The sequence below is a fragment of the Nyctereutes procyonoides genome, unplaced genomic scaffold, assembly GCF_905146905.1.
Source record: "Nyctereutes procyonoides isolate TBG_1078 unplaced genomic scaffold, NYPRO_anot_genome, whole genome shotgun sequence".
In the NCBI taxonomy this organism is placed as follows: Eukaryota; Metazoa; Chordata; class Mammalia; order Carnivora; family Canidae; genus Nyctereutes; species Nyctereutes procyonoides.
In genome coordinates this window covers 27,493,895-27,510,274 of record NW_026575047.1, presented here as the reverse complement: position 1 = coordinate 27,510,274, position 16,380 = coordinate 27,493,895, and the positions used below count along the sequence as shown (strand labels likewise).

The following is a 16,380-nucleotide window of genomic DNA, read 5'->3' as shown; positions in this document are numbered from 1 at the left end:
ATCAACCTCTGAGCCTCAGTTACACAGTCCTCCCGAGAACTGACTGGAGGCTGATCCCTCAGAACCCTATCCCTAAGCTGCAGCCACCTGCTCTTCATGGGAGCTCATCAGCTTGATGTCATCAGCGCAGTTACCCCCTGACGGAGAAAGGCCTGCCCCATTATTGGCCCTGCTCTGGTGGCACAGAATGTAAGCATCCGGGTGCCCTTATGGCAGGACAGTAAATCTGCTTGCAGGTCCAGGTGAGCTTGCAGACAAATGATCTTTGACACTTTGTGCCAAAGAGATTAAACTAAAGGCATTAGCCACATCCAAGACTGAATCCTGCCAAAATACATAATCAATAAAGTTGCAGTTGGAAGTCTGACAAGGCTGGGGTTCTAGAGGTGACAACTGAATTTTGTTCATGATAATCCACTGTGGAAACACCCATTTTGGATTTAAGCATAAAATGAGTTTCCAGTGTTTGGAGTGCCCATGGTTGGAGTTCTATTGTTCTAGCAACTGGCATTACCTAGCTAATACAGTCTGTTGCTTCACAGGCTCTAGGACCTTATGAGTGGCATGTAATCTGAGCTTTATATAGGAATATCAGTAAATATTTGTTAAGTTAACTGAATTGATAAATTTAAACTGATGAAATTTAACTACATTATCAAGGTATATATTACTCCTCTCACATTCATGATCCAAAGAGTATTTGAACATTGGGCCAATTTAAGCCCTGGGACTATTATTGACCTTTTTAACAGCCATCCCACTGTGTGGGGAGAATTTAAGAAATACCTGAGAGATGCATATATTATGGATAGGGTGTAATTGCTGTATAAAATGGCTAAGAAAAATGTAAAAATGAGAAATCCCTTGCTGTGTGTCTAGTTGCAAACCTACTCAGGTCTCTGAGTTTTAGAATGACTGCAGTGTATAATCAGCTAAAGAAACCCTTTGAAGGACTTCTCTAAAAATTTTAATTCCAGGGGTGTTTGGGTGGCTTAATTGGTTAAGCATCTGAGTCTTGATTATGGATCAGGTCATGATTTCGGGGTTGTGCGATTGAGCCCAACATCAGGCTCCTCACTGTGCAAAGACCCTTCTTGGGATTCTCTCCCTCTCTCTACCCATCTATCCTCAGCTCATGTATGCTCTCTCTCTAAGAAAAAGACAAAGGTGTAAAATATTAATTCCATATAGTTAACACAAAGTGTTAAATTAGTTTCAGATGTACAATATAGTGATTCAACAATTCTATACATTACTCAGTGCTCATCATGATAAGGGAACTCTTAATCTCCATCACCTGTTTTACCCACCCCCCATCCCCCTCCCCTCTGGTAACCATCAGTTCTCTATAGTCAAGAATCTGGGTTTTTTTTTTTTGTCTCTTTTATTTCCTTTGTTCCTTTGTTTCTTATATTCCATATATGAGTGAAATTCTATGGTATTTATCTCTGACTTATTTCACTTAACATTATCTTCACTAGCTCCACCCATGTTGTTGTAAATGGCAAAATTTCATACTTTTCATACTTATCATGGCTGAATAATATTCCATCATATATAAATACCACTTCTTTATCCATTCATCTATCAATGGACACTCGGGCTGCTTCTATAATTTGGCTATTGTAAATAATGCTGTGCTAAACACAGGTGTGCATATATCCTTTCAAATTAATGTTTTTTGTATTCTTTGGGTAAACACCCAGTAGTGTAATTACTGAATCATATGGTGGCTCTATTTTTAACTTTTTTTTTTTTTAAAGAGAGAGAGATAGCATGTGAGCAGGAGAAGAGGGGCAAAGGGGAAGAGAGAGAGAGAATATTAAGCAGGCTCCATGCTCAGTGCAGAGCCCAACACAAGGCTTGACCTCATCTTCAGGAATCAAGACTTGGCTGCTTAATGACTGAGCCACCCAAGTGTCCCTCTATTTTTAACTTTTTTTTTTCCCTTCTGACTTCTTGAGGAATCTCCATACTGTTTTTCAGAGTAGCTGCACCAGCTTGCATTCCCACCAATAGTATAAGAGGGTTCCCCTTTCTCCACATCCTGTCCAACATTTGTTGTTTCCTGTCTTGTTAATTTTAGACATTCTAACTGGTGTAAAGTAGTATCTCATTATGGTTTTGATTTGTATTTCCCTGATGATAAGTGATATGGAGCATTTTTTCATGTGTCTGTTGGCCATTTATCTTCTCTGAAGAAATGTCTGTTTATGTCTTCTGCTAATTTCTTGACTGGATTATTTGTTTTTTGGGTGTAGAGTTTGATAAGTTCTTTATAGATCTTGGGTACTAGCCCTTTATCTGATATGTCATTTGCAAATATTTTCTCCCCTTCCATAGGTTGCCTTTTAGTTTTGTTGACTGTTTCCTTAGCTGTGCAGAAGCTTTTTCTCTCAATGAAGTCCCAATAGTTCATTTTTGCTTTTGTTTCCTTTGCCTTTAGAGACGACATGTCTTGCAAGAAGTTGCTGTGGCCAAGTTCAAAAAGGTTGTTGCCTGTGTTTTCCTCCAGGATTCTGATGGATTCCTGTATCACATTTAGGTCTTTGATCCATTTTGAGTTTATCTTTGTGTATGGTGTAAGAGAATAGTCTAGTTTCATTCTTCTGCATGTGGCTGTCCAATTTTCCCAGCATCATTCATTGAAGAAAGTCTTTTTTTTGTCTTTTTTTCCATTGGATATTCTTTCTTGCTTTATAGAAGATTAGTTGGCCACAGTTGAGAGTATTTTTAACTTTCTGGGGAAACCTCATACTGTTTTCCACAGTGGCTCCACTAATTTGCATTCCCACCAATAGTGCACAAGGGTTTCTCTTTCTCCACATCTTCACCAACACTTGTTATCTCTTGTGTTTTTAATTATAGCCATTCTGACAGGTTTCTCACTGTGGTTTTGATTTGTATTTCCCTAATGATGAGCGATGTGCATCTTTTCATATGTCTGTTGGTCATCTGTATGTGTTCTTTGGGGGGAATGTCTGTTCATGTCTTCTGTCCATTTTTAAATTGGATTATGTGGTTTTGTCATATGTTGATTTGTATAAGTTCTTTATCTATTTTGGATACTAACCTTTATTGGACATGTCATTTCCAAATCTCTTCTCCTATTCTTTAGGTTGCCTTTTAGCTTTGTTGTTTCTTTGCTGTGCAGAAGCTTTTTATTTTGAGGCAGTCCTAATAGTGTATTTTTGCTTTTGTTTCCCTTGCTTCAAGAGAGCTATGTAAAAAAATATTGTTACCAATTACGTCAGAGAAATTACTACCTGTCCTGTCTTCTAGGATTTTTATGGTTTCAGGTCTCACATCTAGGTGCCTAATCCATTTGGAGGATTAGTCTTTAATTTTTGTGTGTGGTATAAGAAAGTGATCTATCTTCATTCTTTTGCGTATGGCTGTCCAGTTTTTCCATCACCATCTGTTGAAAAGACTCTTTGCCACTGCATATTGTTGCCTCCCTTGTTGAAGATTAATTGACCATATAATCATGGGTTTATTTCTGGACTATTTATTCTGCTCCACTGATCCATGTGTTTATTTTTGTGCTAGTACCACAGGGCTTTGATTTCTACAGTTTGTAGTATAATTTGAAATCTGGAATTGTGATATCTCCAGATTTGTTTTTCTTTTTCAAGTTTGCTTTGGCCATTTGAGGTCTTTTGTGGTTCCACATACATTTTAGAATTGTTTTTTTCTAGTTCTGTGAAAAATGCTATTGGCATTTTGCTAGAGATTGAATTAAATCTGTAGACGCTTTGGGTAGTTAAATATTCTAACGATATCTGTTCTTCCAATACATGAGCATAGATTACCTTTCCATTTGTTTTGTGTTTTCTTCAATTTCTTTTACCATAATCAACTCGGATTTATTCCCAGAATGCAAAGGTGGTTCAATATTTGCAAATCAATCAACATGATACATCACATCAAGAGAAAGAATAGAAGCCATATGATCATTCTAATAGATGCAGAAAAAGCATTTGACAGAGTACAACACCAATTCATGATAAAAACCCTCAACAAGGTAGGTTTAGAGGGAACATACCACAATATAATAATGAATATAAATGAAAATCCCACAGCTAACATCATACTCAATGGTGGCAACTGGAATATTTTCCCCTAAGGTCAGGAACAATAAAAGGATGTCCATTCTCACCAGTTTTATTCAATATAGTACTGGAAGTTCTAGCCACAGCAGTCAGACAAGAAAAGAGAATAAAGGGCATCCAAATTGATAAGGAAGAAATTAAGCTTTCATTATTTGCAGATGATATAATACTATATATGAAGGACTTTTTCTTGACTGTAGAACTCAAGTCTGATCCTGGTTGCAGGTGGTAGGTCTTGTGACTAGTGCTTTAGTAGTATATATATATTTTTTATTTCCCCTTGAAGTCATATATCTATCAATACTTAGAAAATAGAGTTGGAAAAGACTTCATACTTATTACAGATACTGACCAGGTTTTTTTTTTCCTTTCTACTTCTGTTTTGCTAATAGGTTTTATTTATTTTTTTATTGAAATATTATTGATACACAATATTAGTTTTAGGTGTACAACATAAAGATTTCATAATCATGTACAAAATGCTCAACACACTAAGTGTAGTTACCATCTGCAAACATAGTCATTAAAATCTTATTGTCTATATTTCCTATGCTGTCATGTTCATTCCTGTGATCTATTTATTTTATAACTGACGTCTATACCTCTTAATCTCCCACGCTTGTTTTGCCTATCTCCCCCTCCCTTCCCTTTGGGAACCATACAAGTTTGCTCTCTGTATTTATGAGTCTGTTTTGTTTGTTCATTTGCTCATTTGTTTTGTTCTTTAGGTTCTACGTATAAATGAAATTATAAGGCATTTGTTTTTCTCTGACTTATTTCATTTATCATTATATCCTCTAGATCCATCCATGTTACTGCAAATGGAACAATTTCTCTCTTCTTTATTGCCAAGTATTATTCTATTGTGTATCTATATACCATACTTTCTTTACCCATTTATCTATCAATAAAAACTTTGATTGCTTCCATATCTTGGTTATGTAGATAATACTGCAATAAACATAAGGGTGTATATATCTTTTCAAATTAATGTTTTTGTTTTCTTTGTGTAAATACCTGATAGTGGAATTATTGGGTCACATGGAATTTCTAATTTTAATTTTCTGAGGAAACTCCATAGTGGCTGCACCAATTTACATTCCCACCAACAGTGTTCAGAGGTTCCCTTTTCTCCACATACTTGCCGATGCTTGTTATTTTTTGTCTTCTGTGTTGAATAAAAGTAGTGAAAGGGGACAGTCTCATCTTGTTTCCGATCTTAGAGGAAAGGATTTCAGTTTTCCACCATTGAGTATGACATTAGCTATGAGTTTGTAATATATGGCCTTTATTTTTTTAAGTATGTTCCCTCTACAGCCATTTGTTGAGAATTTTTTTCATGAATGGATGTTGAATTTTGTCAAATACTTTTTCTGCACATTTTGAGGTGGTTATCTGATTTTTATCCTTCATTTTGCTAATGTGTTGTATCATATGATTGCACTGTGGATATTGAACCCTCCTTGCATCCCTGCAATAAGCCCCACTTGATCATGGTGAATGATTCTTTTACTATATTTTTGAATTTTGTTTTGTTTTGTTTTTGTTTAAAAGGCTTAAAACATATTTTAATAAGTTGATGTTGCCTTATGGTCCAAAACCTTCCTCAGTATGTTTCCAATGAACTGCTGGAGGAAGCCTTTTCTGTGTTTAGCCAGGTGGAGAGGGCTGTAGTCATCGTGGATGATCGAGGAAGGCCCTCAGGAAAAGGCATTGTTGAATTCTCAAGGAAGCCAGCTACTTGGAAAGTTCTGGACAGGTGCAGTGAAGGCTCCTTCCTGTAACCACATTTCCTCGGCCTGTGACTGTGGAGCCCAAGGACCAGCTGGATGATGAAGAGGGACTTCCAGAGAAACTGGTTATAAAGAATCAGCAATTTCACAAGGAGCAAGAGCAACCACCCAGATTTGCACAGCCTGGCTCCTTTGAGTATGAGTATGCCATGCGCTGGAAGGCACTGATTGAGATGGAGAAGCAGCAGCAGGACCAAGTGGACCGCAACATCAAGGAAGCTCTTGAGAAGCCAGAGATGGAGATGGAGGCTGCTCACCATGAGCACCAGGTCATGCTAATGAGACAGGATTTGATGAGGCATCAAGAAGAACTTAGGAAGATAGAAGGGCTGCACAACCAAGAAGTGCAAAAATGAAAGCAACTGGAGCTCAGGCAGGAGGAGAAGTGCAAGGGCTGAGAGGAAGAGATACGGTGGCAACAGGAAGAAATGATGCGGCAACAGCAGGAAGGATTCAAGGGAACATTCCCTGATGCGAGAGAACAGGAGATACGGATGGGCCAAATGGCTATGGGAGGTGCTATGGGCATAAACAATAGAGGTGTCATGTCCCCTGCTCCAGTGCCAGCTAGTACCCCAGCTCCTCCAGAACCTGCCACTATGATGCCAGATGGAACCCTGGGATTGACCCCACCAACAACTGAACGCTTTGGCCAGGCTGCTATTTTTTTTTTTAAGATTTTATGTATTTATTCATGAGAGACACACAGAGAGAGAGAGAGGCAGAGGGAGAAGTAGGCCCCGTGCAGAGAGCCAGAGTGGGACTCGATCCCGGGACTCCAGGATCATGCCCTGGGCGGAAGGCAGGCGCTAAACCACTGAGCCACCCAGGGATCCCCAGGCTGCTATTTTTGAATTTTTTTCAGTTAATAATTTATTGAGGATTTTTGCATCTATACTTATCAGGGATATTAATCTGTAATTTTCCTTTTTGTCATATTTTTGCCTTATTTTGGTATCAGGGTAATACTTGCCTTCTAGAATGAATTTGGAAGCATTTCTCCTAATTTTTGAAATAATATGAGTGGGATAGGTATTACCTCTTTTTTAAATATTTGGTGGGATGCCTGGATGACTCAGCAGTTGAGCATCTGCCTTTTGCTCAGAGAGTGATCGTGGGTCCAGGGATCAAGTCCCACATTGGGCTCCTTGCAAGGAGCCTGGAGCCTGCTTCTCCCTCTATGTCTCTGCCTCTCTCTCTCTGTGTCTCTCATGAATAAATAAATAAAATCTTTTTAAAAAATTAAATGTTTGGTAAAATTCACCTGCAAAGCCTTCTGGTCCTTGACTTTTGTTTATTGGGTGTTTTTTGATTACTGATTCACTTCATTACTAGTAGTCAATTTATTCGCTTTTCTCTTTTTTTTCCTGTTTCAACTTTGGAATACTGTATATTTCCAGGAATTTATCCATTTCTTCCAGATTTTCTAATTTGTTGACGTATGATTTTTCGTAGTAGTCTCATAATCATTTGTATTTCTGTGGTGATGATTGTAACTTCTCTTCATTTGTGATTTTATTTGTTTGAGTCTTCTCTATTTTTCCTGATGAGTCTGGCTAAAGGTTTATCAATGTGTTCGTCTTTGCAAAGAGCCAGCTCTTAGTTTCATTGATCTTTTCTATTTTTTTTTGTCTCTAGTTTTATTTCCACTCTGATTTTTATTATTTTCTTTCTTCTACTAACTTTAGGCTTTGTTCCTTTTCTAGTTCCTTTAGATGTAAGATTATATTGTTTGAGATTTTTTTATTTGTTTCTTGAGGTAGGCCTGTGTGCTATAAACTTCCCTCTTAGAACTATTTTTGGTGTATCCTGAAGACTTTGAATCATCGTATTTCCATTTTCAGTTTTCTCAAAATATTTTCTTATTTCTTCTTTGACTTCTCCATTGATCCATTGGTTGTTTAGTTAGCATGTTATTTAGCTTCCATGTCCTTGTGGGTTTTGAGACTTTTAATTGTAATTGATTTCAAATTTCATACTGTTGTGGTCAGAGAAGATGCTTGATATTGTATCAATCTTCATAAATTTATTGAGATAATTTTGTTGCTAATACATGATCTATCTTGAAGGATCTTCCATGGGCACTTGAAAAGTATGTGTATTCTGCTGTTTATAAAGGGAATATTCTGTATATATCTGGTAAATCCATATGGTCTAGTGTGTCATTCAAAGTTGCTATTTCCCTATTGATTTCCTGTCTGAATGATTTATCCATTAATTTAAGGGGGATGTTAAAATCTGCTTCTATTATGACTGCCAATTTCTTTGTTTATGTTTGTTAATATTTGCTTTATATATTTTGGTTCTCTTATGTTGAGCACATATTTACAATTGTTTTATTCTCTTGTTGAACTGATCTTTTTAACATTACATAATGCTCTGCTTTGTCTCTTATTATAGTTTTTGTCTTAAAGTCTATTTTGTCTGATACAGGTACTGCTACCTCAGCCTTTTATTCATTGTATGGAATGTCTTTTTTCCATCCCTTTGTCTTCAGTCTATGAGTCTTTAGATCTGAAATCAGTCTCTTATAGGTAACATAAATATGTTTTTTTTTTAATCCATTTAGTCACCCTATGTCTTTTTTTGGAGCACTTAGTCCGTTTACATTTAAAGTAATTATTGGGGATCCCTGGGTGGCTCAGCGGTTTGGCGCCTGCCTTGGGCCCACGGCATGAACCTGGAATCCTGGGATCGAGTCCCACGTCAGGCTCCCTGCATGGAGCCTGCTTCTCCCTCTGCCTGTGTCTCTGCCTCTCTCTCTCTCTCTCTCTCTCTCTCTCTCTTTCTGTGTGTGTGTGTGTCATGAATAAATGAATAAAATCTTTAAAAAAATAACAATAAAATAATTATTGAGGGGTGGGCACTTGTTGCTGTTAACTGTGTTCTAATTGTTTTTATAGTTTTTCTTTGTTCCTTTCTTCTTCCCTCACTCTCCTCTCTAATAATTTAATGTCTCCTTTTAGTGTTGTGCTTGGATTCCTTTCTCTTTACTTTTTCATGTATCTGTTATAGGTTTTTGGTTTGTGACTACCATGAAGTCCATACATAACATCCAATTATACAGCAGTCCATATTAAACTGATAGTTGATTAAGTTTGATACCATTCTAAAAACACTACATTTTTATGTATATATGTTTATGCTCCATATTTTATGTGTATGCTGTTATATTTATACCTTTTTATTTTCTGTATCCCTTGACTAGTTTTTGTAGATATAATTAACTTTACTACCTTTGTCTTTTAACTTTTACACTAGCTTTCAGAATGATTGATTTACTACATATATTCTGTTTTGATTTTACCTGTGAGTTTTTTCTTTCATAATTTTCTCACTTCCAGTTATGATCTTTTCTTTTTCCACCTAAAGAAGTCCTTTAAATATTCCTTGTAGAGACAATTTAGTAGTGATGAGATCCTTTAACTTTTGTTTGGGAAACCCTATCACTCCTTCAATTCTGAATGATAAGCTTGTCAGGTATAGAGTATTTTTAGTTGTAGGTTTTTTCCTTTCAGTGCTTTGAATATATCATGCCAGTGGCTTTTGGCCTGCAAAGTTTCTGCTGAAAGACCAGCTGTTGGCCTTAAGGGGTTTCCTTTGTACATAACTGTTTGCTATTTCTTGCTGCTTTTAAGATTCTCTCTTTGTATTAAATTTTGCCATTTTAATTTTTATGTAATTTGGTGTGGACTCCTTGGGTTTTCTTGTTTGGGGGTCTCTGTGTATCCTAGACTTAAATGTTTATTTCCTTCCCTAGGGGAGGGAAGTTTTCACCTATTTCTTTGAATAACTTTTCAGCCCTCTCTTCTCTTTTTCTCTCTTCTACAATCTCTATATTGTTAATGTTATTACTCTTGATGTTGTATCAGAGGTCCCTTAATCTATCTTCATTCGTCATTTCTCTTTTCTTTTTCTTTTTCTTTTCTTTTCTTCTTTTTTTTCCTGTTCAGCTCTGTTGCTTTCCACTACCCTGTCTTCCAGATCATTGAACCATTCTTCTGTATCCTCTATTCTGTTATTGATTCCCCCTAGCTTATCTTTCATTTCAATTATTATATTCTTCGGATTTGACTGGTTCTTTTTCATATTTTCTATCTCTTTGCTAAAGTGCTCACTGAGTATATCCATTCTTTTCTCAAGTCCAGTAAGTATCTTTAGTACTAATACTTTGAACTTTTTATTGGGTAGACTATTTACATTCATTTCATTGAGCTCTTTTTCTAGGGTTTTATCTTGTTCTTTCATTTGGATGATAATTCTCTGTCTCTGCATTTTGTCTGGCTCTCTGTGTTTTTGCTATTTATTAGATAGATAAGCTACATCTCCTGGTCTTAAAAGTTGTGGGTTTGTGTCAAAAGTGTTCTGTGGTACCAAGTAGCACAATCTCACCCTGATCACCAGAACCAGGCACATACCCACCTGTTGTGGCTGGACCACAACTACCAGAGATGTGCTGATGTGCAAGGCTCTCCTCAGTCTGGCTGTCAGCAATGACCAGCCATGACTACCCTGAGTGCACTGGTGGGAGGGCTAACCCCTGGCACAGTTGGATGAGGCTGACTGTAGCTACTGAAGGCATGCTAGTGGGTGGGATAGCTCTAGACACAGCTGAGGAAGAAGCCCAGCTGTAGCAAATAGTGACCAGGTTTATGTGAAGGCATATCACCACCCATCTCCACCTTTTTAATTACTCAGCCTCCACCCTAAACCTCCCAGGAAACCTTGTTCCCTTTCTATCTCTCCTTCCTCTCAAGGCCCTCTCTGTGCCTGAAGCAACACCAGGCCAGGCTGCAAGCTCAAGTCTTACCAGGATTTCTCCTCATGGATTTTTCCAGAATCTTGTACTCAGGTGGTATCAAACTTGGTTTGGAGTTATGATGTCATTTTTCATCTTTTTGTATCAAAGCAGAAAGAAGGCTATACCTGGAACATAAAATCTAGTGCATCTGAGAGAAATGAGTTCTGGGACTTTAGGGAAGTCACTTAGGTCAGTTGCTTCATCATTAATTCAGTTTAAAATAATAGCCACTCCTGATAGTGTTGTGATAAAGGTCTAATATAATAAGGTACAGTGAAGGCTTTAACAATGATATGGAGCTGTGTGGAAGTGCAGTATGATCATCAATCAAGAAAAAAGAGGTTGAAATATTCAAGGGGAAGAAAAAGTTATTGATATCCCAATCTCCCTTCCTAGGACATGGTCACCACATGGCTGTGATATGGAGTCACCAATGCTCCTGAAGACTGGCAACATGAATCCTTCAATCACACCAAGGAAGCATCAGCCCGTATCAGCCTGCCAGAACCCTTAACCATGATAATCTGTTATAGAAGTTGGTTAAAACAGGTTTAAATCTAAGACAAGATAAATCATTGAATTCTTTCAGGTGGTTGCTTTGAAGAGAAACTAGGAAGGTTTAATGACTCTTTTCTGCTCTTAGATAATCTGAGGTTGACAGAAAAGGGCATCATGTTATTAAATTCATCCTGCCACACACACACACACACCCCACCCCCCAGAGACTGAAGCCCTATTGTCTTTCCCTCCCCGATGTCACACTCAGGTGACACTGTCACTCTCAGAGCTTGAATCTCCTATTTGAAACTGTATAAGGTCTAAGGGTAAACTTGGATGGGCTAATGACGAACTACTGGTACCTTCACCTCCTCCCACCCCAGAGTGGAGTTTCCAAGCCTTTCTATGTGAAGTGGCAACCTGTGTGATCTCAGAGTTTTCAAATCACTGGTCCCAATGCTCCAGAGCAGAGGCTGTTGGATGGGAGGAGTGGAGACGGTGTGGGGTTTGAGACAGGTGTGGCAAGGGTACAGGAGACTTACTGATAGTGTTGTCAATAGATGCACAACTCATGCTCAAATGACGGCAGAGAGCATTGTGGTTAATCAAATGCAAATAGATCACCACATTTCCATTGCCTTTGTGGCACCTTTTGACAGCAGCCTAAGGTAAGTGCACAGATTTTTTTTTTAGAGTTTCCATGACCTGTTTCAGGGCCCTGGCTTCACCAGTCACTAGCTGTCTATGCTCTTTCATTTCTTCTTCTCATGTGGATAAAACTAGTATCTAACTGCTAAGCAGGGACTGAGTGAGCTCATCACACAAGCTGTGTGCAGCAATAGCTCATGTTATAGTTTCTGTCACCCTCACCACAGTGTTGCTCAAGCACTTTTAGGAAATGTGTGAGTGCTGTGGTGGGGACATCTGCTCAGGCTGAATCTAGAATGCCCTCCTGCCTACTTCTTCATCTACCTTATCCATAACTTCCTTCCAGTGCAGACTTGAAACCTACAGAGTCCCTCTGTGCTGGGAAGAGCTCTCCATTCTTTGAGAACACTTGTTCCTTTTGTAAATCCAACCACATGTTTTAGGTGCTGAGCTGTTCAGCCCAGAATCTGGATCTCTGCCCGGGCGGAAGAGTCCAATGGCAGGAACGTGACTCAAGCTCAACTTATCAAAGTCTCCACCTGAGATTTCCACACTGCAGCTCTGCTGACACCCATGTTTCCAACCACGTGGAGAAAAGCAGAGAGAGAAAACAAAGCACACATGCAGAGAAAACTGAGATGCAATGTGAGAACAAAGCTTCAGGTCCCAATTCTGTGTGTCTAGGCAATTGTATTAATTACACGTTTTATGTTTTGTATTGTATGATATTTTAACATCTTGAAGGACCTACAGGCTAAGGAAGAAAATGTCCCACCCAGGGCTAGCTGATTCCTAGTGATAATCACTAGGGACACACCTCTTGTATGCAAGCCAACCGTCTCCTTTGTTAACTGTAACACACCAAGTCAATATTAAGTCAGCCCATAGCTGTATACCAGACAGCTAGCCATTCTGTTCCAAGCCTTACAGAATTGCTCACTCTGACCTATCCTAAGCTATTTAATCTGCCCTGCCTTCGTGTTATGTTGAAATTTCCAAAGGAAAGTATCTTCCTCTCAAATATCTGCAATAAGGGCTAGGGGTTGGCTTTCTCTTCCCTCCTGCTCCTGCCTCCTGACCAAAGCCAGGTGCTTCCCCTATGGCCTCTGTGCCATACTGTGTCCCCTTCTTTTGGGAAATATTAGTAATACATTCTTCTTTTAATGGCATTATCCTCTCCATGTTGTCACCCAATCACCTCCATACATTTAAGTACCAGGGGTACGTTTTGAGACAAGTAGTACAGCGAATGGATGGCTCAGTTTTTGGCTGAAGACCAAGCCATTAGAGGTTTTTGGCTCACTGATTGACTCTACTACATAACTGGCTCTGCCTAAGTGGCACTACTGGCTCTGGGTGTTATGCTTAATTGCCACTGCCTTGGACTTTGTCCTTCTATATTTTTCTAACCTAAATTGTGGCAAGAGATCCTCCCAGATTCTTGCTTAGCATGGCAAAGGGGTATGAGAGATCTCCAAGGAGAGGTCAAAGAGGCTTCCAGAGCTAATTGGCACAGCAAAGGTTTCCTGAAGAGAGTAAGAAGCAGGGTGTGGTTTCTCACAGAGTGTTCTGAGGGTGCTGAGACTGACCATCTCACCTGGTAGCACCATTAGACCACCACCAACAGAGGCCACCACAGAAGGCATAAAAGCTGAGCCCAGGGGTACTCCCAACATGTAACAAATATCTTAATCTTGTGGACAAACAAGTCCCCTCCAATAGCCCATCAGAGACTGACATTGATGATTGGTCCCCTGGGTATTGTCGCTTTCTGAAGATACCCCTTTGTTTCCAAATCTGAACAAGCTCATTTCTCCTGGTCAGTAGCTAGGTGTAGGGCTCCTTCTCCATGGAAAAGCATGGTTGCCAAGACTTTGAGTGTTGCTTAAAGGCAAATCTCTTCGCTGGTGCTTGTTTTGCTGATCCTATAATTCACCTCTTGACCTGGTGTGATAAAAGGGATCACATCCTTGCAGACTGATGGCTTGGTACTTAATGAAAAAGGAGAAGAGAAAGAGCATTTGGTTCTGCTCTTCCTAAAACACCTTGGAAGGGGTTTATCACTTTATAAGCATTTGTGAACCTCCTGGCCAGTGTGTTTGGGTACCCTTGAATATGCCTGCTTACCAACATGCTAAGAGCATCTTCTTAAAACTAAATTGTTGAGGGATGCCTGGGGGGTTCAGTTGTTGAATGTCTGCCTTTAGCTCAAGGCGTGATCCCAGACTCCCCGGGCTGAGTCCCAAATCGGGCTCTCCGCATGGAGCCTGCTTCTCCTCCATCTACCTATGTCTCTGCCTCTCTCTCTCTCCCTCTCTCTTTGTCTCTCATGAATAATTAAATAAAATGTTTAAAACCAAAAAGCAAGGGATGCTTGGGTGGCTCAGTGGTTGAGTGTCTGCTTTTGGCTCTGGTCATGATCCTGGGGTCCTGCATTGGGCTCCCCACAGGGAGCCTGCTTCTCCCTCTGCCTACGTCTCTGCCCCTCTGAGTCTCTCATGAATAAATAAATAAAATAGTTTTAAAAATATAAATAAAAAACAAAACTAAATTAACTTAAATTGCTGAAACTCAGGATGCTGCCACCACAGGTCCTAGCCCCTCTGAGGTTGACTGGGACTCCCAGAAAGGGAGGCTGCCACTCCCAACTGAGGTCATTGGAGACCACCAAGAGCTTATCAGATAAATACTCAAAGGGGGAAAAAATGGTTCCACAGACAGGAGGAAAAAAAATGAAGACAATTTTAGCCATCTGGAGATATGTCTTTCTAAAAGATGTTGTTTAAGAAGGGAAAAAAAGGGAGGTAGAAGGAAGGGGACTGTTTAAGCTGCAGACATAGCTCCATGGGGAGAAGCTTCTGCCAATAGAGTCACCAGCCTCTTTCCGTCCCTTCTTTTCCTCCCACCAGTCAGAGAAAGAATCTGAACACTGCGACTTTAAGCAGCTAAAAGTTTAAACAGAAGAAAAAAAAATCCCCAAATATAGGAAGAGGAGGGGAAAAGGTCATTAAATAAATTATATATATAATTATGTACTGGCTCGATATGATTTCCAACCCACTTGTTCATGACAAAGGCAGAAAAATGAAGTTGTTTTCAGAAGTAAAGTTGTTTTGGTATAAGAGTAAAGTAAGTTGTGTGTAAGCAACTTCTTGCAAGACATGTCATGATCTCATCCATTGTCCTTGATAGGAACTCAGTAGCTCAGCTGGTGAGGAGCTCCACTGGGGACTTAGCAAGACAAACATGATGAAGCAATTGTGGCAAGAGGACATTTTGTCTGAACACCAAGAGTTTGCAAGGACAATCTGACAGTTTTCCATCTGGCAAGGCTACACTTTGCTGATCTGAAAGAGCTCTCCAAAGACCTGGGGCCATTAGGTCCTGCCACAGTAAAGGCCACTTAATCTGAAGTAGCAAAAGCCTTGCAGTCACCTGGCTCCAAGAAGACCCTCTTGCCTGTCCACACCCAGCACCATTGTTCCCCAGCAACGTGCTCTAGCAACTGGAGACTTTTTACTTTGCACTGGCAGTTGGACTTCTCTCCCTAATACCAACTCATATAAAGGTACTCTTCAGCTAAATTTGGACTTTACCCCTTTCATCTCCCTTGCCTGACACAGCAATGTGATTATCTATCATTGACTTGGAGTATGTGATTTCTTTACTGGCTTATTAAAAAACATTATCCTTTATGCTTATTGGCTTATGGAATTCCTAGATGATGGGAATCTTGAGTTAAATCATTGGCAAAGACAACTCATCTCTGGCCTAATCAAAGGGCTTAGCGAGGTTAACAGTTTAAACTGTGATATTCTTTTTAGAAGGCTAAGAATGAGAGTGAAACACCTATAGTCTCTAAGCGGGAGGCGTGTGCTGTTTATGGATGAGGCTTCCCTGGGGTGTGACCCCCAGGGCCAATCTCCATCCTTTTACAGTCTCAGAGACCCCAAGGTCACCAATGGTAACCAAAGGGCTGGTTCAGAGCGCTGGATTGCCAGTCCTCTGTGCACTCTCCGGGTAAACTTATACAAAGCAGGGAATCCTTTTTTTTTTTTCTTTAAAGGAATCCAACTTGGTTTCCTTTTTTATTTATTTATTTATGATAGTCACAGAGAGAGAGAAGCAGAGATACAGGCAGAGAGAAGCAGGCTCCATGCACCGGGAGCCCGACGCGGGACCCGATCCCGGGTCTCCAGGATCGCGCCCTGGGCCAAAGGCAGGCGCCAAACCGCTGCGCCACCCAGGGATCCCAAAGCAGGGAATCCTTTAAATGAACTCATTCTTCGGAGCTCTCTTGCTTGAGCTCTCATTGCTTGATGAGGTAAATTCTCTTGCGTTCCTAGCTCCATTGTGCCTTATCAGGCCAATTATAAACCAATTTCAATTATGTTTCCTTACCTTACTCTTGACACTTTTTCTGTTCATATAACCTGAGGTCCCATCTGCAAGCATGGCCCTACTGAGAGGTGCAGACCCTAAGATTTAGCATCATTATAATTCCATATTTTTGTTGTTGGAGCAAGGA

General features: G+C 39.7%; 1 pseudogene; it reads left to right on the top strand.

Annotated features, from left to right (window-relative positions):
• Positions 1-5,701: 5,701 nt before the first annotated feature.
• Positions 5,702-15,742, top strand: LOC129510186 (non-POU domain-containing octamer-binding protein-like; annotated as a pseudogene).
• The last annotated feature ends 638 nt before the right edge of the window (positions 15,743-16,380 follow it).